The sequence below is a fragment of the Cynocephalus volans genome, chromosome 8 (assembly GCF_027409185.1).
Source record: "Cynocephalus volans isolate mCynVol1 chromosome 8, mCynVol1.pri, whole genome shotgun sequence".
NCBI lineage: Eukaryota > Metazoa > Chordata > Mammalia > Dermoptera > Cynocephalidae > Cynocephalus > Cynocephalus volans.
In genome coordinates, this window is record NC_084467.1 from 73,802,101 (window position 1) to 73,826,577 (window position 24,477).

The 24,477-nt window shown below is 37.7% G+C and overlaps 2 pseudogenes; one reads left to right on the forward strand and one right to left on the reverse strand.

Annotated features, from left to right (window-relative positions):
* The first annotated feature begins 12,842 nt into the window (after positions 1 to 12,842).
* LOC134385266 (26S proteasome non-ATPase regulatory subunit 8-like) lies at positions 12,843 to 13,721 on the forward strand (annotated as a pseudogene).
* Positions 13,722 to 14,884: 1,163 nt separating this feature from the next.
* LOC134384190 (bifunctional methylenetetrahydrofolate dehydrogenase/cyclohydrolase, mitochondrial-like) lies at positions 14,885 to 16,687 on the reverse strand (annotated as a pseudogene).
* Between the last annotated feature and the right edge of the window lie 7,790 nt (positions 16,688 to 24,477).

Here is a 24,477-nt window from a genome sequence, read left to right on the forward strand (position 1 = left end):
AACCACTACAGACAAAACCAGCATAATTTTCCATATAACTACCTGTCCAACTTCTCCAAAGCTCATCTTCTGAACAGAAGTTGATGCTACAAGAAACTCAACACAGATGTATTTATAAAACCCCACTGGAAGGTGTTCTGTTTGAGCATTCACTGAGAATGCGACCTTGTTTCAGGTCAGAATTTTGCCTCTCCATAGGAACTTCCATATAAGATTTTCTATCAAGAAACTTTTAAAAAGGTAAATTTAAATGTAAAAAAGCAGCTGGTTTCTTATTAACTATTAACTATTAACTTCTACAACTTTTGAAGTGTTAACCTTGCTTCGGTAGGAATTCAAGTCTTTACTTCATTTAAATAAAGTTTACAACTGTCCAGGGCTTTGCCGACAGTGCCAATGGCAAGCAGTGAGGATTTCCCTTTTCCTACTCTATCAGTATCTTATTAACTCACTCACAGATGTAAAAATACTGACACGGTATGCCATGTAACTCAATAAAGTCATAAATCAACTGGAGCAATGAGTTTTGCTTGCAAAATCAACTCAATTATTCCCCATGTGAACTACTACTTGGTAAATTTTCCACAAGGAATGTTAATACCAGGCTGGCTTTCTCCTCCTATCAGCACACTCCCAAAACTACTCAGTCTAACACAGGTGTGTGCTCCCCAAAGTAAAGTCATTTCAAATGCTACCAGCCTAAAGCAAATTATAATGAGGAGGGGAAATTTGCTACAGTCCAGTGCATCTCAAAGCCAAATGAGACACTCACTCACTCAAAGTTTTGAATAATGAGCATCATATTTCTACTTCCTATGGTACTAAAAGCTAGAATAGTACCTTTTTTTTTTTTTTTTTTTTACCTTTTTGGAAACAGTTGAATTTTTTTAGGCATACTTCTAAAGCCTAGTCCAGGACCCTGGGTGACCCAATAACTTGTATTTTCACAAGTTGGTTCTGGAGAAGAATAGGTTATGGGTAGAGCCCTCCCTGGGTTCTTAGAAGTAGATCCAAGGAGCACGCTTCCTTTTCAGTTCTCTCCTCTATGTCAAATCAATATTGACATGTATTTGAATTTGATAAAAAGTAGATTGCAGGAAACTTTTCAGATCGTATATTCTGAGAATGCTTTATTATTAAATAGTAGGATTTTTTTAAAAATTGAAAATTCAAGATACTACAAAATCCACGGAAGCCTGTTACCATATTTTTTGTATTAGACATCAATAAGAAAGCTTAATCATGTCCTCCTGACGAACAACAAAGACAGGTAAACAGGGACTTCCAAGGAGACCTGATACTTTTTGTTTGAACATGTAAATTTCTAAAACTCAAGGAATGAACCATTGAATATAGGAACATTCTAGTGACTATTATGTGAGTCCAGGTTGAGTACCCCAGTTTTTGTTAGAGAATATTATCATTGCCCTCTGTGCCACTGATCATCATGAATGTGTATCTGATCATAACTAAAACATAATTTGCACTCCAGGTTCTTGCCAGAAATATAATTTTGCATACACTACTTGCCAAACTCACACTGGCAGATCACTGACCAGAAATAATAGTAATATTTGCCCCCCAAAAATGCTTTCCATTTATTTCTCTAGATCAGTGATTTTTGTTTGTTTGCCTTTTTTTGTTTTTTTTAATAAGATGACCAGTAAGGGGATCTTAACCCTTGACTTGGGGTTGTCAACACCATGCTCTGAGTGAGCTAACCGGCCATCTGCCTACAGGGATCCAAACCTGTGGCCTTGGTGTTATCAGCACCACACTCTCCCAAGTGAGCCACGGGCCGGCCCATTTGTTCCCTTTTTAAAAAAAGTTTCTTTGTTTGTTTTTCGTTTCTAGATCAGTGATTTTTTCATACACTTTTTTTTTCCCCTTTGGTGGCTGGCCAGTGTGGGGATCCGAACTCTTGACGTTGGTGTTCAAACACTTTGAAAGGCAGAGATTTCTTTCTTCAAAATAAGTCCTATTTAGAACCCAACTTTTTAAACATTAAAACAAGGCTTCCTGGTTGAATTGGGAGTAGAAGCTCAGAGCCTCTTTCACACCCACTACCACTAGTCCTCAGACCCCACAAACACTTCTATATAGCCCTAGAACAGGAAGTGGTTTGAACCTACTGCTCAAGACATTCTTAATTTTATTGCTGGATTAAGCCAAACCATCAGAGAGATACACATTTGAACAGTAATTTGTGCCGTTGTAGAATTAATTCTTTGAAAGTATTGAATAGAATTTCCTCAAATTGCATTGAGGTACCTTACTTTAAAACTAAATTAAACTTACCTAAGAAGTAACCCAAGGACTTGTGCTACCTAGAATCAGGTTCAGTATAGTGGCTAAAAGTATAGACTTTAGGACTAGACTGCCCAGGTTTCAAATCCCAGCTCTACCATTTATTAATTACACGATCTTACTGAAGTTACTTAACCTCCTTGTGCCTGTGTTTCCTCATTAGTAAAAAAGGAAATGAAGGCAATAATAGTACCCACCTCAGAGAATGCTGTGAGGAATAAGTGAATTCAAGTACATAAAGCAATTAGAAGAATGTTACTGATAATTTACATAGAAACATAGAAAATTCTTTTCTTTAGTCCCTGGTATTAAGAAAATTTATCTGTGCCTTAAAAACTGCACTATTTTTATTATGAAAACATTGTGACTTCTTCTTTATTGTGGTAAAATAAAGAGATATGTCTCTGCTTCTTCTTCCAGGGACCATGGGAAGTACAATGTGCCAATCTTTCCCAATGAAACCATACAAAGCCCCAGAATTTTTTGTAACACAGATCTCCAGGTAACTACTATAAAATAAATCAAAAGTTGGCATATAAGTAAAACCTACTACTTTCCCTGGGCTAAAAGTACTCTTTCCACTAAACCACCTTGCATTCCCGGTGGAAGGAACAGCAAGACCAAAGGAATACGGAGAAATACCAAGCGTATTTATGAAACAACAAATATAAGAAGTCAGTGTGTAGTTTTTATTTATCAAACACTAATATTGACATATTGTATTCCAGGCACTACTCTAAATACTTTAAAATATTAACTATTAATATTAAATAATATGAAACTCATCATAAGCTTTGAGGTAGATACTATTATTACTATCTTACAGATAAGAAAACTGATGCAGAGAGAAGTTAAGAAACTGTTCAAGCTCACACAGCATAAATGGTAACCCAGGTAGTGCAGGCTGCAGAAGCCAGCTTTTAACCACCCTGCAATGATGCCTCTTTTGGGGGTAAAGAAGAGAGAATGTCAGAGCTAGACTTTAGGGGGATTAACCTGCTAGCAGAAAGCAAGATGGATTGGAAGAGGTGAATAGAAATAATTACTATTATGTGTTGAACACTTATTACATGCTAGGCACTCTACTGAGTATTTTACATACATTATTTCATTTAATTCTCACAATTCTTTGAAACCCATACAATTTTAACCCAATTTACAGATAAGGTTAGTACAGGTCAGAGAGATTAAGCAATGACATAGGTAGTAAATGGCAGAGTTAGGACTCAAACCCAGTTCTGCCTGATTCCAAACCCATGTTCCTAACCACTCACAAAATATGACTTTGTGACGTATGTGAAAAATAATAGGAATTAAGAAGTAAAACTGATGTAAGATATATTACAAAGGACGAATCCATGGGGTTTAGCAACCATTTCAATGTATCAAAGAAAGGGGAGGAGTCAAAGATGACTAAGGTTTGAAGTGTGAGTAATTTAAAGAACAGTGACACTGTTTAAAGAAATAGGGAAGTCAGAAAGAACCCAGCCTCTGAGAGGAAAATGAGTTTATATTTAGACAACGCTCATTCCTAAGCAGAGAAGTAATATATGAAGAAAAGAACTACTATTTTCAGGTAAGTTTATGTTATTAGTTCATCAGATTCTCCAAAACCCATGTGGAGGCTGGACTGGAACTCCTGGTTCTTGCTTGCTTGAACAGATTTTTCTGACTTCCTTTACTATTTGAACAATCAGCATGACTTTAAAAGTGAAGTCAGAAAGAAAAATTAAAGAAAATTGTTACTTTCTTAAAGGGGTGGTCTTTTTCTCCAGGAGTTTCTGGTCTGTGTTTAATTGTAAAGCAATCAACACATATTTCTGCACAATGACCACCAACATTTTGGGACAAAATATTCAGTGATTATTATAATAGGTAATGCTATATTAGCAGAAATAAGAGTTCCATTTTTTTGTGAAAACGTCTGCTTCCTTTATAGCTACCACTACCACCAAAAAGTAACAAGGGAAATTTTTCTGAGAAAAAACTCACGATGGATGGTAAAAATGTCAGGTTTCTGCCATTAATTAGTTGTGTGACCTAGGCGAGTAACTTGACTTGTCTCTGCTCACATAGTTCCCTCCTCTATAAACTAAGTGGGTTAGCTAAATTCAATTGAACTCAGATTTAACTAACATTTACCAAACCAATGCTAGGGCTCTTTCCAACTCTTTATATTCCATTATACAAAAGGGTAGAAAAGAAGGGACAAAAGGAGAACATTAAGGCTGAAAGCACTGCTATAGTTCATTTCATCTAATTCCCTTAGTTCATAAAGCAAGAAAATGAGGCACAGGGTCAGTCTATCTCATTCTGGATAAAAAGTTGGCCAGTAACAAAGTCCAAACTAGAATTGAGTCCTGATTTGTAATCTTGTGCTTTTCCCACTACACCACAGTGTTTTTTCTAATCAGCTAGTGTGGAAGTGTTTGCCTTGAATGAACTCAGAGTGAGTTACAAGACGAAAAAAACACAAAACCTGGCTGACCTGAGAGAGATTTATGTGTTGGATTTAAGTTCTTATAAAACGAAATTCCATAACACTTCAACTGCAACATAAAAGTATTAGACTGTGTTACGTGCTTTTTATAGCACAGTATAATGGCTAAAGCCTCAGACAGAACATCTGGTCTTGCCATCCCAGACACAGTGTAATCTCCAAAAGGTCACTCTGAAGTCATGGCTCCTAGGCCACAAAAGGGAGGTGATGGTGCCCTCCCTACCAGGGGAGACCACTCAGCCGAGTCTGCATTGGGTGCCCACTTTGACTTTGCCACTGAGGAGCAAAGGAGGAAAAAGATGTTCTGAGTTAAATAGACAGGAAAGAAGGTGGTTAATAAAGAGTGACAGCCAAGTCCTCCACCAACATCTGAGATGCTCATCTTTAATTCTCCATGACTTTACTGCTAGCCCTGAGAAGTATACAGAAATAGGGGAACAGCAAATATAAAATTGAAAAATGGAAACTCTAGTGAGAGTTGGCTTGGCACTGCCTAAGGAGTTTCTGCCTAAGGGCAGAAGTATGCACTGCCCACCCCAAGGGCTAGCTCTGCTCACAACCTCCATGCCAAGCTGTGAGGTTTAATACAACTACCTGGCCAGTACCTTGGGATTCCTTGGAGAGAGGCACTAAATGAACACAGAAGAGACTAACAGACAGAACTAACTCACTTTTTTACAGATCAGAGTCTTTTTACCTCCTAAATAAGAGTGAAAATAAAAAAGACAAAATTAACCACATGCCGCCTCTGAGGCAAAAACAATCTGGAACATAAAATAGTTGCCCACTCTGAACATAAAGGAGTATATCTTCTCTGACACTTGGGTACTTCAAGTCTTCCTATGGCCCTTTCCTAAACTCTGCTGATTTGATCATTACATATTGTACACAAATACTGATAGCCAACTCTGTGCCCTACAAATATGTATAATCAATTATGTTTCAATCTAAAAAAGATAAGCTTTATTATATTTACAATTCCCTTTTGTTTTTGTTTTGTTTTGGGCAGCTGACTGATACAGGGATCTGAACCCATGACCTTGGAGTTATAAGGCTGTGCTCCAACCAGCTGAGTTATATTCGTAATTCCCTATCCAATGTACATAATATACCTCTTACTCTAAAATGAATTTCTCTTTTTAAAATCATACTAATATTCATTCACTTATTCATTCATTAACAAATATTTATTGAGTGCTACCTGTGTTCCAGGCACTGTTCTGAGTGCTAGGGATATAGCAGTGAATAAAATAGACAAAAATCCTGTGCTCGTGGAGCTTGTATTCTAGTTGAAATCTCTCCCTCTTTATTTTCAAAATGCCCAATTGACAATTGTTTGTTGAATGAATGAATGATAAACAATATTTAGGGTAATCTGTGGAAATCAGACCAATTATATTATAAAGATGGGCTGTGAGCTATGCAAAACCCAAGACAATATATATTTTTTAAAAAATTAATCCTCAAATTTCATCTCCATTTCCCAAGTCCCATTTTGCTTTTTGACCAGTCTGCTATAAAATAGAGATAATTCCTAGGAAGTATTTCTCCCAAGACACGATTGTAAAATATCAACAGAAGAGAAAGAGGCTCTCACAAAGAGAAAAGAGGGGAAAGCCTTCTAATGATCACCCTCATTCAGTGAAGTCTTACATTTAGAGACCTCATGCTTCTATGCTGAGCATCAAAATTTTAAAGATCCAGTGAAGTGGTATATCAAAAACTAACACTAAAATAGTTAATAACCTGGCTGAAAACTTACTTCGAGGAGTTTCATCGATGACCCTCTAGAGCCTGACCTTGGGGGTTCCATGTTGGTTGAAGTTTATCTGGACCCAGTGCAGTACTGCTGTTCTCCAGTCAGCAGCAACTTCATTTTCATAGTGTCCTGGGTGGTGCAGCCTGTGGAGGGGTGGGTCAGACAAACCCAGGTGTTTCGTAATGCGGTCAGGTACAGAGCGTGTCCTTTGCCTCTGGGAAATAAAGTTATGAGGATAAAAGATTATGAGGGAAATCAACTACAGCATCAAGGAATGGCAGCAAATATGGAAATATGAACATCAAAGCCTGGGTAATTATTAAAGCAAATCTCCAAAGAAAGAAATGCCATCATTTCATGAAGCCATGTTTCACGCTCCCCTTCTAAGCTGACTGGATGAAAGAAGAAAGGGGTTTATTATTATATCATGAAGTAAAAAGAAAGAAAAAAAAAAGGAAAAAAGACAGCACAAGCATTTGCTATACATAATGCTACCTTCACCTCAGTGTAGCCTCCTCTTAGAAGGCAAACCTATAATAAAAGGAATGAACCAGGCTTTCCTTGCCATCACTTGAGCAAACTACCATTTATATTACTATCAGCTACATTCATCCAAAGAAAAAGGTTGAAGCCACACACAAGTTTTCAAATACTACGAAAAACATACAGATAAAAAGAAATCACATAAAATAAAATATAAACATGAGCAAGAATAGAAAGTGGCTCTATGAGATCCAGAATAGAAGCTACCTTCATCCTGAGGATAGCAGTAAGAGGTGGATTCAAATCTTGATTCCTGTCTTTGGTTGTCCTCTCAGGCAGTTTATGGAAGAGGGAAAACTTCACTACTTAGTAAAAGCAGTTAGAAGCAGTCCTCTGCTTAATTAATAATAATGAACAAGAGCCTAAGACACATGTTGAAAGGACATACATATTCAAGACCATTGTAATTTAGTGAAATGGCCTCTAACACAACATACGTAGCTGAAACATCCTCTGTTAGAAAGGCTTGGGGAAAGGGCGATGAGGGGAGCTGGCGGGAGGGGGTACAGATGTCTGCGGAGAGCAGACGGAAGTGACACTTGTGAATATTCTGTTCACTAATTCTAATCCTTTGTTTTTGTTTATAAGGGAAATCAACAATAGCATTAAAAATGGCAGCAAATATTTCAAAATGTTTTAAGGGTACTGATTCCTCCTTCTCTTTCAAATGTTCAATCTTCTCTCCAGCTTCCTTTACTGACTTTTTCCCCTTTTGGTGCCTTCACTCTTCCTTTTTGCCTCAGTCTTCTCTGTACCACAAAGCTCCAAGTTTCTGTGGCAAAAAAGAAATGATGTGAGAAGGGAGAATGACAGTGTGGTCAGGATTAGAGGAGGCACCATTTCATCTCCCTTGAGCCCTGGTTCTATCAGAATGTCTATTTAACCTGGTGAAAATGGTTTCAGAATGAGGTGGAGATGGAGATTTAGGAAAGAAACCACTACGAATTCCAAACAGGAGACACATTAAAGTACTCATAGTCATTTATTGCACCCCAATACATTTCTCCATCTGGATTCAATACTACATGAAAGCATACAGGAAGCTTGGCATACCAGACGTCAGAAGGTGTGCATGAAAAAGATGACTAAATGACAACACCTAGCCAGTGACTCAAAAGCCAGTGTTGGAGATGAAGAGGCTGCGTCCCAAACATTCTGATGGTTAAGTATGGCTTCCGACAGCTCTTTCAGATGATTTGGAACATGCAGGAAGATTGTTCACCTTTGGACACAAGCATAATCATTGCTGGCATTACCATGACTAAAAAGAGCCACTATATACCCAGGAAAACAACCCAATGTATCTAGTAATAAATTTATAACTCTCCATCTGTGAGTAAACTATAAAATAAAATATAAAAAAGTTATAAAGAATGATAATAAAAATATGTTGAAATAAATATGTCCCTTATTTTTATTACTAAACTACTGGGGTATTTCAAAGTGATAACCTGTTTTCTTTTCCTCCCTTGTGCCTTTTCATTTTTCTTCTATATTCAACCTGCCTCCCAAATTAAGCACATAGGTAATTATGTGTTTATGGCCTCTAAGTGGCTTTGAGACAAGCTGGCAAGCAGAAGAGACCTACAAGTCTTTTTCATTATTCTTCCAAGATCTTAGGAGAACAAAGTTGTTTTTGCAAAGGGTATGAATTTCTATGACAAACATAGAAAAAGTGTCTTGGCCAAAAATATAAAGTGAAAAAGACTTTCACAACTAGAGATTTCTCTTTTCCAGGTTCGTGGCTGAGGGGAGAAGAGAAGTGTGAGGAAGTACTGCAGATTCTGAGAGCAAAGCAAACCTAAGGCCATTCCTTGCCAGTACACTGGTAGGGCATTGAGACCCAGAGGGAAAAGGGCTTTCTGCTGTCTCTTGGCTGGTAGGAGAACAATAACCCTAGGACAACATTTCCAGCTAATTTTAGCAGGTAATAGTAAGCAGATCATTCCCCCAGGTGATATATAAATTAAGGTTCTTAGCTTAGAAGCGAACTGTACCTGGTTTGAACAGAATTTGTTATCTCAAGCAAAAATGGAATTTACAGGAAGTTTATGGAGAAGTTCAGGGAATCAAAGGCAATCTGGGAACACCTATTTCCAGAAAGGGGAGAACTGAAGTAACTTTGGTAACTTGGGTAACAGGAAGTACAGGGATACTCCTTCAGGACACTGACAAGAGATGAATCAAATCCAATCTTTTTCCATCCTTGAGTCACTCCTCACAAAATTTAAATTCATGGAGTCTGGAGGAGCCTTGCTCAGATCACTTGCCCAACCTTCAGCCAAGGAGAATAAGACAACTTGTTTGATAGTTGCAGGAGACTGTAGGCATTGGGGTAGAGGTAATCCCACAAAGGAAAAACAAGTGCTATTACAAAAAAGGAAGGAAGGAAGGAAGGAAGGAAGGAAGGAAGGAAGGAAGGAAGGAAGGAAGGAAGGAAGGAAGGAAGGAAGGAAGGAAGGAAGGAAGGAAGGAAGGAAGGAAGGAAGGAAGGAAGGAAGGAAGGAAGGAAGGAAGGAAGGAAGGAAGGAAGGAAGGAAGGGGAAAAGAAAAGGAAAGAAAAAGAAAGAAGGAATGCTGGGAAACCATAAAAAAATATGCCCACTATAGATGGTCACTTCAGAGATATAAAAATATCATATGCTTAATTACTTTTTAATACGTTGCTCACGTGTGATAATCGAATAGAAGATGTGGAGTTTAATTTGTCTGAGCACTAAATTCACTGTGTCACTCCCCTGCTTATAGCTATTCATTGGCTCACCATTCCCTCTAATAAAGCCCCTTATTCCTTCATATTCTTGTAATCCCTGCTACTTGACCAGCTTCATTTTCAATTCCCTTCCTTCCCTGCACCTATGTCCACATGATATCAACAGACTTGCAATTCCTTGAACACATGATCCTATTTCATATCCATGAGTCTTTACACATGCCACTCCCTCTGCTTGGAATGTCTTTCCCTATTCCTTGTCTGCCTGCAGAACTCACTCACCAAATTCAAACACCTCCTTTTTAGGAATGCCTCTAGAGTACCCTCTTCTCCTAACATCCTTTCACCCACCACTTCCCCGCTTCATCTCAGTATCTCCACTGTATATCCTGCACATGCCTTTATTTTTGATTTTACTGTGTTGTAATTATGTGTTTTCATATTTGTCTCCCCTACAGATCTGGGAGCTTTGGGGGGCAGGTTCTGAACAAATAGTTTTTGAATAAGTAAATAAACTAATGAACTTTCCAATCACACACCAACAGTCCTCAGGGCCCACTCTTTTTAGAATCATATACAGCAGGTGTAGGGAGTCATGCAGAATGTTTACTAAAGCAGTAGTTCTCTACTAGAGGTATACCAGTGTGGAGGGAAGAATGGTCTAGGTAGGACACAAGGTTTCATTAGACTCTCCAAATATTCACTCTCCTTAAGTAATCCCCATGTCCATTTGCAAGTGTAATGCAACATTTTCTGCCTCCCTTATTTGCCAATATTACTTCTGCAAATTTTTATTTACCTTCATTTCAGTTATGTAGTGGTAAAACTTATACTCAAAAATATTATCATATGTTTAATTACTAATGAAATAATGGGTTTTATATGGTAAATAATTTTATAGTATAGCCCTTAGGAATGTGGGATCAAGAGTCAGACTGCTTTGGTGTGGATCCTGGCTCTGGTTGGGTGACTCTGGGCAACATATTTAACCACTCTGTGCCTCAGTTGCCTAATCTATAAAAAAGAGGTCAATAATAGCACCCAACGCCTTGGATTGTTGAGAGAATTAAATGAGTCATAGAAGTAAAGCCCTTAGAACATTGCTTGGCTTGTAAAAAGTGCTAAGTAAATGTTAGCTGCCATTATTATTGCAATAAAATGTATTCCTTGCCATATGACCACAATTTTTTTGGTTATTACAATACAGTAAAAGAGAAGTATAAAAACAGAATGCACATGTAAACAGGAGTTTATTTGTTTCCATCATAGTAGGATCCAGGTTCTCTCAGGATATAAGAAACAATTCAAACTGCTGCAATAGAGAATGACCCTTAGGGAACTGATAAATGAAGGGGGGTAATAGGGTAAATAGAAATCTGAATCGACCCAGCCACACTTGAACATACTTTCTCGCGTAAGAGCTTAGTAAGTGAAAAATAATTAAATATGAGTCAAAAGAGGTTACTTAATTGGAGGTGGCCACGAGAGAAAAGGCTGCCTTTTAGTTTGGGAAGAAGGCAGCAGTTAAAAAAAACCTTAAACTTTGTGAAAAACAATTTTACCCCACCTAGCTTGGAGAATTATAACTAATTAGTGAATCCAGTTAATTCATGAATCAGTATTCATATTTTCAGTCAGTCTTATTTCCTGGGATCAGAGCTCTAAGATTTACTAACAATGTATCAGAGAGTCCAAACCTATTTACCTTGGAAAATGTCTTAGGTCAAATGGAATTTGAAATCTAAAGGCTTCTAAGATGATGATAAAGCAGTAATAGTTAATATTCTTTGTTTTTACTATAGCTAAAATCTCCCCCTATAATGTCGCCTCTACTACACAAAAGGGTCGGAACCTCCCTCAATTTCCACAAACTGAAGCCTGCATAAAATGGAACCAATTTCTTGCTTTCCTTTTTCCTGTTTAAGGCCAGTTTCTCTTACTGTGCTCTGGGTCACACCCTAACTGCCTTCTCCCTTGTGTGTTCAATTCCTAATCACTTTCTGTACTGGATTCTTCCCATCAGCTTTCAAACATATTCAGTCTCTTCACCTCTAAAACATACTCCCTCGACCTCACTGTCTTCTCTTACTACTGATGTCAGAGGGAGGGTTGAGGGGGGTGACAATAGTTGGCCTCAACCCACCCAGTCCTCTTACCAGGTTCTAGACTCCACCACAGGGAAGAATTCAACGGCAGAGTCACAGTAGAAAGTGAGAACAAATTTAATATAACAGATAAGAAATACAGGTTCCCCAGAGAGAGTGTGGCCTAGCTCCAGAGACTGAGCAGGGCCCACACCAAGTTTTACACAAAAGCAAGAAATGCACACTTCAAGTTCAGTACAGAATACAGGTTGGCTCAAGAGAGAGAGCAGCTGCTTGCTGAAAGTAAGTTCAATACAAATTATACACACCTCAGCCAGCAAAGAGCCAGTTGCCTCCAGGAAAGTGAGCAACAACCCTGCCTTCTGCTGGGATTCAGCTTTTATAGTTTCACCACCTAATGAATATTCAATTAAGGGGGTGGTTCCCGGTTATGTAACATTAGTCTTGTACATGCCCAGTTGGTCTCTTCCTGGAGCATGTTCATTGGTCAAGTCTTGGCACATGCACCAGGCATATTCAAGAATATTCTGTGCTCTCTAGCACCTCTAGAAGAAGGTCATTCAACAGGGTTATATAACCCTTCTCTATTGAGCAGGCCCTGCCACTGCATTTGCATAAGCCAGTCCTTTGTGGTCTCATTTTTCCCATGTTGGTGCTGCAAATAGGTCTAACTGGCAACGGTAACTTTCCTCTAGGGGAAAGCCTAGACAAGGGGGTCTGAGACCTTAGGGAGTGGCTGGAAACTCAGAGGTATGTCCTGAAAGCTGAACCCAGGGAAACTGAGCACCTCCTATATCACTACCACCTTATCTCTGTCCTCCCTTCCACAGACAAGCTTATGAGGGATTTGTCTACTCTCTGTCTTATTTATTTATTTATTTTTTTGAGAAACTCACTTCAGGCTGCCATAAATCAGGCAGGCGGTTTGCTGCATCATGGAAGATGATGACTGCAGCAGTAAATGAGGTGGCAGGCTCTAGAGCTCTGGGCCAGCTGTGGCCTCAGGTGCGGTCCTGATGGCATGTACAAGCAACTCAAGGGGAAGTAGAATCATAAAAGCCCTGATCTTAGCAAGTGCAGAGAAGAGCTGGGCTGCCTCAAGCTGGTTTTGCTGGAGCTCAACTTTCTGCCAACCACAGGGACCAAGCTGACCAAACAGCAGCTCATTCTCACCATGACATACTGGAGATTGGGGCCCAGTGGAGCATCCTAAGCAAGGACATCCCCTCCTTTCAGTGCTACATGGCCCAGCTGAAATGCTACTACTTTGATGACAAGGAGCAACTCCTCAAATCAGCCTACATGCACCCGTTCTTGGGCCTCAACCTCCTCTTCCTGCTCTCCCAGAACTGGGTCGCTGAGTTCCACACAGTTGGAATGGCTGCCTGCCAAGGACAACCAGACCAGTGTCCACATCAAGCACCCTGATGTCTCTCAAGCAATACTTGATGGAGGGCACCTACAACAAGGTGTTTCTAGCCAAAGGTAACATCCCCACCTAGAGCTATACCTTCTTCATGGAAATCCTGCTTGACACTATAAAGGACGAGATTGCTGGATGCATGGAGAAGGCTTATGAGAAAATTCTTTTCACTGAGGCCACCCAGATCTTCTTCTTCAACACACCCCAAAAGGGTGACGGACTACACAAAGAAGCAAGGTTGGGACCTGGACCCCAACAACAACTGCAGTTTTGCCAGCCAGCAACAGAAGCCTGAAGACACCAACATCCCCTCCACCAAACTGACCAAACAGGTCATCAGGTATGCCAGGCAGCTGGAGATGATCATCTGAGCCCACCAGGCACTGGGGTGGGGCAGGGCGTGCATTATTTAAAACAATTACAGTGCAGGGTTTCTTCCAATAAAGGTGGATTGACATCCAAAAAAAAGAAAAGAAACATTTCACACCAGACAGATGTATTTTATGACAGACAAAAAAACAAAACAAAAAACCAAAAAACAATTTAAATCAGAAAGTTTGATTGATTAAATTCAATATCAACTCCAGCTCTTGAAAATCTTTCAGGAAGGCCAACAGGTTACATCAGAGAAAAGCAGGCTGCTTTTGGCAATTCTTTGGTGGAAAAGTTGGTTGCATATTTTTACAAACTGCCTTAATGATTACCAAGCCGAAGTTTTGTTTTACAAAAATAGGTTTCAAAATATACCAAAAAAAGCATACAGACACCCTCTAACAATACAAAAATTTAACAATGAAATTTAAGTATATAGCAAAAGCCAAATATGACAATATACATGAATAACTTATAAAACAAGCCTTTCAATCCTAGAAAACTAAAATGGGAGACCTCACTGAAGGGTAACACACATAAAATGAGAGCAAATAGCAAATGGAACAACCCTAAACATTAACATTTTTGCAGTGACTATGCCACAAAAAGACAGCTAGGGAATATGGCTAACATGTAGTTTTTCTTCATCCTAGCCAATTCAGTTCTATTTAGATAAATCTGGTTATCAATCAATATGTATATAAACTCGGGTAATTTTTTTCTGCTCAATTACTACCATTTCGCCTTCTCCTGATTTTCTCTAGAAACATTTTTTCTTTTGTTTGACTAGTTCAACTCAAAAGGTTTGGAACCTAAAATGAGTATCAACTCTTACTGGAATAGCACTTGAGAAATGCAGTTCTAGAAAAGGCAAATTTTTAACCAAAGTGGCTTGACAAAGTTAAGCATCCATTTTCAATGTGACAGTGTCTCCCATGTTAATCACTAGGTTAATGGCTGCTCCTGGCTAGATCACATGATCCAGCATGACACTGGTGTGCTCCCTGGTGAGGTACTCACCAGGCCATGTGCACAAACACGCACCCATTTAAACTTTCAATAAACACAAAGCATCATTTTAAATCATTTCAGTAGAATAAATATTGCCCTGCTTTGCTTTTTGAACTGGCTTGGAGTTCTTTTTGTGACAGAGACACAACAGTTAATTAGTGGCCACTTCAAGTTCCTTAGACTGCCACACTTCCCGCTTTTCATACTTTAGCACTTTTTTTGCAGCAATAATGGTATTCTTCATTAGCATCGCCACTGCCATGGGACCAACACCTCCAGGAACTGGAGTGATGTAACTGGCTTTTTTCCTGACTCCTTCAAAATCCACATTTCCAGGGCTGGCTGGTTAGCTTACTCAGTTTGAGTGTGGTACTGGTAACAACCAAAGTCTAGGGTTTAGATCCCCTAAACAGCCAGCTGCCAAAAATAAACAAAATCTACATCTCCAACCAACTTGGCTTTAGCAGTTATGGGACCTTGAACTCAATTTATTCCCACATTGATGACTGCTGCTCCTTCCTTGATCATATCTGCATTGATTAGATTTGGAATGCTTGCATTGGGTATGACAATACCTACAAGAACTGTATGATTCTTCAACTGCTCTTTGAGTGTACATTGATGAGATATTGTAACAGTGGCATCACCTCCAGGACGTTCATGCACCCCTTCTGTGTACAGTAACATTGCAATGGGCATTCCATTGTTTTTTGACCTTCCAGCCACAACTACATTCTTCCCTAGGGTTGGAATACCAATTCACTTAATTATTTCCCCACACCCCATGGGGTAGTCAGTAACATGGAATACTGCTCTTTCAAAACATGGATCTGATCACAGCATGTCTCTACTTAAACCTTTATTGTCTTACCATTAATACATCTAGAAAAAAGATTTAAATCCTACCATTACCCCCAAAGCCCTGCCAACAGTCTCATGGAGCCACCTCCCCTCTCTCTGCTTCCATCCACACTGGTTTCTCAAGGCCTCCGGCACACCAAGTTCAGCCTTCTCTATGCTGCTCCCCTTGCCTAAATACCCTTCCCCACTCCTCCCTCCCTACTTCCCAGTCCATTAGATTTCAACTTATAAGTCACTTTCTCAGGAAAGTCTTCCCTGAACTATGAAGGTATCCCTTGTTACATACTCTTAGAGTACAGTATATTCTTTCATAACACCCATTGTCGTAACTATGTATATTATGTAGTCATTTATTAAATGTCTGTCTTCTCCATTCGTCTGAAAGATGGGCCTGAGTGTTTGTACTTACCTTTGTTCCTGATAACTAGCACAGTAGCCAGAAATGAGAAGGTGCATAAGAAATATTTGATGAATAAATAAACGAATGAATAAATAAATGAATTTATATGCATTTACCCAAAGTAATTGAGTAGATCTCCAACAGAGGCATCACTTATCTTCTCTTATTCTAGTAACAGCAAAAAATGAGTTAGGGCTTGCATTCAGCTCAAACACTGGGCAGGTTCACCTTAGTTCTTGTATTCTCTTAGAAATCTTCTGATTATAATAATAGACTACTAATAATAGGAGGTACTTAATGAGAGCATACTCAGTGCTAGACAGTTTGTGCTAAGAGCTGTTTTGTGAATTTCAATCTCATCTAATCATCAGAACCCCATGAGCTAAGTGTTTTTATTATCGATGTTTCTTTACAGAAGTAGGAAAAAGGCCTAGAGAAGTTAAGGGACTTGCCCAAGATCACACAGCTCACAGGGGTGAGCTGGGACTGGAACCCAGATCTGACCGACTCTAAAACCTGTGTTCTTACCCATTATAATACATTCCTTCCAAAACAAAGGGATCTCTCTTTACTTAATATCACAGCATTTACTGAGCACTTACTAGTAGGTACAATCTTCTGACTCCCGCAATACTGTTCTTTACCAGTGTAATTAATGCCTGGATTGAAATCTAAGATTTCATGTTTGTACATTTAGGCTTGTCATTAGATATTACGTTGCTTGTTTCTTTGTCTTCTTCACAAGGTCTTTGTCTGGTTGTGAGTGCTCAGAAATATTTGTAGTATGGATGAATAAATGAGCACTTGAATAATCTTAATAGTTTATATGAACGAAATGTGCTATATTCATTAAACACAATTCCAAGTTTAGGGAGACTTCCATCTTTAATGAAGATGCCTGTGTATCACCACCATGGCTCCTTAATTTAAATGTGGGATACGATAATGGAATGTGCCTCTGGAAAAGATTACACACAATATCTCCCATCTAGAACAACAAACCTTATGACCTCTCTATGTTAGATGTCAGATTCACAACAAATGCAGAAATGGTCATGCTAGATTGGAGATAAAATATAAAATAGATGGCATCTTACATCATATATGTGAAGTATATTAGGTTACATCTTCATTTTGTCTAAGGCTAGAAGGCACTTTTCTACCAGTTCAAATGGTAAACCTCCTTTAATCGGCTCAAATATCGACCTCCCTGTGAATGATTAGAATGTAAAATGTCATTGAGGTTTTGAAAACTATTTTATTCCTGAGAAAGAAACCTGGAAAAAAAATCAGTAATTCTCCTGGCTTCTTACCAACAATTTTGCAATTGTGTCAACCAAATAATTTTCAATTTCTTATCTCCCTTCAGAAAATCATAAAGATAACTTTTTGCCACTTTATATAATTGGGAAGCCCTAAAGTAAGTCTCCCTAATTACAGAAATGGGAAGTGATACACTAAATATATTATTTTTTTCTTATATTCATTTTGCCAAAACTGTATCAAGCTCTACCATCTCCATGATATGAAACATGAGTTGAAATAGTTAAACAAAAAACAAATATTGCCCTTACATTCACAGCTGCAAACTTCATGCATCTGCCTTTTACCATATCACACTTCATCAAGTGCTTTGTTTCTGAATATACACTGCACAGTCAAGAAAAGAAAATGAGTTACATGCACATATATGGGGTTGTGTTCATCTAATGACTTAAGTAATAGGGATCTAAGAGAATGATTAGTTGAAAGAACAATGGCATAAGAATTACAATTTGTAGTTTAATCTGGATGTTTTAATCTCTTTGAATTTCCATTTTCCCACTGGAAAAATGATAATTCCTGCCTTGCATCTATTTTATAGGAATTTTAGAAGGACTGAGATGATATATTGTAAACACTTTGAGAATCTCTAATGTTAGATGTATCATAATTCTCGGCATCATTAAGTAGCCTTGGCTTTAGTTCACATAGGTACTACTGAGGAAGATCACGGAAATAAATGGTTCTTTCTGTTACAGGCCTTTTTCAGAATTTCTCAAGACAGAACAACAGCCACAGCAAGATAATATTTATGATTCTTGATTATCTTAAAAAATAAAATAAAATGAATCAAAAAGCCTGAGAGAAGTAAGACTGGTAAATGCTCCATGGATCATTTGTTAGCCCAAAATTTATTCTAGAAATGTTAACTTCACCACGAACTATTCACCTCAGTCATGAGTGTATTTCATATGGATGATTTAAATTTTTGATATTCTGGTTTCCACTTAGAAATTCTGCATTTTGACAAGTTTTGATGAAGTCTATTCACTCTAGGCAATTTATGCAAACCTAACTTGAATAGTTGATTTTTACTTTATCCCCTCGAGTTCCTAGAACTGCCCTGATTAAATTTTAAAATATAATTACAGGTAGCACATTGAGTCAGTCAGTTAGTCAGAGAGATGTGAGCTCTCTGAATGCCTATTTCCTGCAGCACACTGCATTAAGTGCTCTGGAGGAGGGCGGGGGTGGATGGGAACAGTCACCCATGAAATGATTTAAGGATTATTATTAAAACAACATATCACCAAGTGCAAAGTACTTGAGTAGAAACTATACATAAAAGTTCAAGGAATGGAGAGTAAAGAAAGCACCTTCCCTGCTTTAACTATCTGTCCTACATATTTAGTAAATGTGTTTTGTTACTTAGCTTTGTAGGCATCCCAACACAACAAATTAAACGACTGTTGGTCTACACACAAACAGGCAGCCTGAGTTGGTATACAGCAGTTCTTTAATTTCTTTTACCTTGTAATACCTCAAGGGCTTTGTTAAGTGAAGGATCAAAGAAAAACTTTTTTAAAGTAATTTTTTATTTTGGAATAATTTCAGATTTATGGAAAAGATGCAAAAATAATACACAGAATTCCTATACACCCTCACAAAGTTTCCCTGAATGTTAACATCTTACACTGCCATAGTACATTTTTCAAAACTAAGAACCAACATTGGTACATTATTATTAAATAAACTTTTGACTTTATTCAGATTTTATCCATTTTCCACTACTTCTTTTTTTGTATTTAACAAGAAGAGACTTTAATTTTAATGTGCTGAGATTCAAAAATCAGCAATTTCTGTGCAATGTGGCTAATCAGTGTTAGATATTAATGTGAGTAAATTTTATTGAGTGTCCAAAAAAAAAAAAAAAGCCACCTGGGCACACCATGATGTCAGAATTTTAACTAACTTTAGGGAAAAGTAAGCATGATTCTTTAGCCGGGCATTAATTTCTTTTATTTATCTAAAGGTACTGATTAGGGCCGGCCCGTGGCTCACTCGGGAGAGTGCGGTGCTGATAAAGGTACTGATTATATCAAGTTCTACCATAGTAATGCTAGAGTATTTTTAATTGTATATCCATGAGAACATCTTGCTATAATAATTCCTTTGGTATTACCTAGTGCGGACACCTAGATTTTCCTACATGAAAATGTGGGAAGAGGCTAATTTTGTTACTAAATCTGTCAGTTAGAGAAGTTTACTATAGACACCAGAGAAAAAAAGCCGCAACCTCATAGGTATCAGGAGATAATAACGGCTCAAAACCAATGGGTCTCCAACTCCGGCATGCTTCACGATTACCTGAGGGCTTGTTAAAATACAGCCTCTGATTCAACAGGGCCCAAGCATTTGCATTTTTAACAAGTTCCCAGGTGATGTGGATACTGATGGTCCAAGGACTATACTTCAAGAATCATTGTTCTAGATCTTCCCTAAGTTAACCTTCATGGGGAACTGAATGAAAAGCAAAGCCATTTGTTCTGACAAGGTATAATCATAGGTCTCTGTATTGATATGTTGCCTACTAGTCAGATAAATGATCTGTTAAATCTCATTCTAAGTCTGTGCAAGGACTATGTTAGAAAATAAAACAAATATGAGGGTACTTCAAAAAGTTCATGAAAAAAAGTAATAATAAAAAACAAACAACAACAAAAAAAGTTCATGGAAAAATAGAATTAAAAGATAACACAAACCTTTCTGTGAACATTTTGAAGTACCCTCATATATTAGTTTCCCACAATAGTTTTTACTAGTCTGTCTTTCCTTCAGGCAATGCAATCATTTTTATAATAATAAAATATAATTTTTTATAACAATAACAAAATAGCTATCATTTAAAGCCAATCATAAACTTTTGGTCTGTGATTGATAAATAGAAATTAATGAGGGTGAAAGATGTAACACACACCTTCTTCAACAGTGCTTCTCACACTTTAATGTGTTTATGAACCACCTGGGGATCTGTGAGTTGGTATGAGTGTGAACCCTGAGATTCTGCATTTCTACTAAGCTTCTAGATGATGCCATTGCTCTTGCTCCATGGATCATACTTCGAGCAGCTCTATAGGCCTTTTACAAGGTTGTGGTAAGTATAGCATGTTCTAGCATCTCTAGTGACTCATGGAGGACACTGGAACTTCCTAGTATGTCTCAGTCATGGCACTATATAGTGCCTTGGACTGACAGATTTTGGAATATACTGATCTCTATCGTGAACTCTAGGTTTTAGAGTAAAGAAGGGATAATTTTAGAAAATCTAAACAAAATCTCCCTGGAGTATATGAGAGAACTACAAAAGGTTCATGGAAAAATGAAATAAAAATAAAAATAAAAAATATATACTTTATTTCTCAACACCAACATACACCCCATCAAGTTCAAGACACTTTTGTGAGTGATGACACAAGCCATTTAGTCCATCCCTAAAGAACTAAGGGTCCTAGGAATTAAACCATGTCAATGCAGCCTTTTTTACATTATTAACTGAAGAAAAATGGGTGCCCTTCAAAGATTTTTTTAAGAGTAGGAAACAAAAAAAAAGTCAAAGAGCCAAATCAGGACCATAAGATGGATGCCTAATGACTTCCCATTGAAACTCTTGCAAAATAGCCCCTGTTTGATGAGAGAATGAGCAGTAGCATTGTCATGGTGGAGAAGGACTCTCTGCTGAAGCTTTCCTGGGCATTTTTCTGATAAGGCTTTGGCTAATTTTCTCAAAACACTGTCAGAGCAAGCAGATATCATTCTCTGGCACTCCAGAAAGCAAGCAAAATGACTTGAACATCCCAAAAAACTATTTCCATGACCTTCGCCCTTGACTAGTCCATTTTTGTTTGACTGGAACACTTCCATCTCCTGATAACTATGGTTTTGGTTGTGCTTCATCTTCAGGATAATACTGGTAAAGCCAAGTTTCATCTCCTGTCACAATTCTTCAAAGAAATGCTTCAGGATCTTGATCACACTTGTTTAAAATTTTTATTTAAAACTCTGCTCTTGTCTGCAGCTGACCTGGGCACAACAGTTTTGGCACCCATGGAGCAGAAAGTTTGCTCAACTGTGATTTTTGAGCCAGAATTGTGTAAACTGAGCCAACTGAAATGTCTGTGGTGTTGGCTATTGTTTCTGCTTTTAATCATCAGTCCTAAGATTCAGGGGCAGCCAGTTAGCTCAATTGGTTAGAGCACAGCCTTGTAACACCAAGGTCAAGGGTTTGGTTCCTCTTATCGGCCAGTCGCCAATAAAAAAATAAGATGAAAAAAGTAAAATAAAATACCTCATTAAAAAAACAACAAGAAGATTCATTTTTTCCCCTCAAATTGATATGGATGGTCTGCTGCTGCAGGCTTCATCTTCAACCTCATCTCATACTTTGTAAAACCAGTTATCCGTCTGTAAGCTGCTAATTTCTTTGGGGCTTTGCCCCCATAAACTTTTTATAAAGCATCAGTGATTTCACCATTCTTCTATCCAAGCTTTGCCATAAATTTGATGTTTGTTCTTGCTTCAATTTTAGCAGAATTTATGTTGTGCTGATAGGGTCTCTTTTCAAACTTATGTCTTATCCCTCCTAGTACCTCAAACTAGATCTTGTTCAGACATATCATAACAGGTGAGTACAGGTTCATTTTGGAGCAAAAAAATTTTTTCAATCCATGCACAGTTTTTCATAATATGCATTTTCTATGAATCTTTTGAAGACCCCTCATACTGGAGCATGGTGGAAACTTCTAGAACCTGATTACTTACTAAGAGGTCCTTTATCCTTGATCCCTACTTTTTTACTGTAGTATCAATCTAGTAAGCAGCAGTGACATAGAGAAAAAAATAGAGAAGAGTGTAATCCAATTCTACAGTCTGCCTATATCACTACTGTTAATGCTGATCTCACAAACAGGTCTTTAGTTCCTCAGACTGCTATTCTATATCCTTCTCTCTCCCTCTCCCAAAGAGGCCCTCCTGTCTCTTGTGATGAAAATTCTAGGAAAGCCACTAAATTTTGTTAGCCCCCTTAAAGAAAGCTTAACTTTCTTTCTTTTTTCTTTTCTTTTCTTTTTTTTTTTTTTGTGGAACCAAAGGTCAACATTATATAAGACCTTACCATCCCTATTAGAGTGTAAAAAGGAACCTTTTATCTCTATTTTATCCGTTTTCTAGAGAGGAAAAAAAAAAAAAAAGAAACTTCAGAAAAAACGAAAAACTTTATTGATTGCCTAAAGGATAAGAGGAGAGGCTGTGAGAAAACATCCTTTTTAATAGTGAGTCAGGAAAGAAGAAAAACTTTGGTCAGAAGCAACGAATAGGAAAAACTTTGGTTCTCCCAAAATCCTGCCTTAGGATTTATCATATGATGGCACGGTGGCTTACATCTTGTACAGCTGAGTAGGTTGGAAGGACCCCCACAAAGCACCCCACAGACTGCCTCCATATACAGCATCCCAGAATATATTAAGGCTTTATGGTAAGGCTGCACTTGTTAACTAATGGTGGCAATAGAAAGGCAAGCCAATCTTCAGGGGTCCACAGATGAAAAAAGGTAACAGAGAGATGGCCCAGCCTGAGAAACAGTCCTGGGAAGCTTACATCAACAAGAGGCCCTCACCACCCACAACTCCTCATTCCTTTAAACCCTTGCCTCCACACCCTGCACTGCATTATGGGCACCTCCATCACTGACCTGGAACCCAGAAAGCCTCTAATCAAGTGAAAATCAGAATTATAGAAAACTTGCATGCACCATTTGTGACCTTGACAGCTTACCAGTATTTCAGAACTTTCCTGAGAAAATTAGCAGTGACTTTTTAAAATGTCATTTTTTTGATACTATATAATGAAATGTGTCAACTTTTGGGAGATATGCATAACTTAGTGACCAATATTTTCCAAATGACCAATGAATACAAAATCATGCAGGGGCAAAAGATCCATTCAAAATACAAGACATACCAAAAGATTTTGATGTAATAGGATATGAAAAGATCATTGATATCATTTCAGATTCCACACTGCAACTAACCTTTAAAAAACTTAGCACTTCTAAAATTTTGATGTAGTATCAAATACCCATAATCATCTGAAAAAGCTCTTAAATACCCCTCTCTTGTCCAACCATATACTTGTTTGAGGCCAGATTTTCTTCATATACTTTAACCAAAATGGTGTAGCACAAAAGATTAAACGCAGAAACAGATATAAATCCAGTTATCATCTATTAAGACAAATATAAAAGAGATTTGAAATATAAAATAATGCTATTCTACTCACTTTTTTATTTGATTTGGAAAATACAGTCATTTTCATAAAGTATGTAAGTTATATAATGGTTTTTTATATTTAAATAAACTAATAAATTAATTAATATTAAAATAAACAAATGCATATTTAATTTTTCTTTAATATTTATTAAGCTTTAAATATTGGTAGACAGAACCTACATAAACAAAAGCTCTTTGGGGGTCCTTAATAATTTTTAAGAATGTATAGGGGTTCTGAGACAAAAAGTTTGAGAAGTTCTTGGCTAAGCTAAGGGCTATGCATTATTACCTTGTTTTATTATTTGTGTCTCTTGCCTGGGTGATCCAATCATTACACATGGACTAATTTCTAGGCAAAATATATTCTGAACTTCCAACAGGGGACTTAAAAATACTGTATACCTACTCTGGCTCTTTGAAAAAGACCCTAGAAAGTGTAATTCTACATTTGGTCTTGATTATACAAAGTATAAGTCATAGAACCTTTCATATTTTTTGTAATTGCTGGTGTACTTGTTCTCCCCACTTGAGTTCCTTGAGGGGCAGGAAGTGGTCCCTTTTTCACTGCTATATGCAAGGACCTGGCACAAAGTATGACAAATATTTATTGAATGAATAAATCAACAGAATAGCCATTCAGACTGATATTTACATTAAATTTATTGTTGCTCCATACTCATACAATCAGAAATCCTCTTAAAAGATGATATTTTAGTGAAATTGCAATTTAATTGTGGTGTTGCTTTCCCTGGTCAGAAATTTGGTTAACTTGAGAAGACACATGTGGAACTATATACTTTTTCGAAATATTAACAGGCATAAAAAAACCCAAAAGGCACATTTAAAGTGGGTAATGACAATAAATCTATTGCATTATTCAATTTTTTAAAAAAGTTC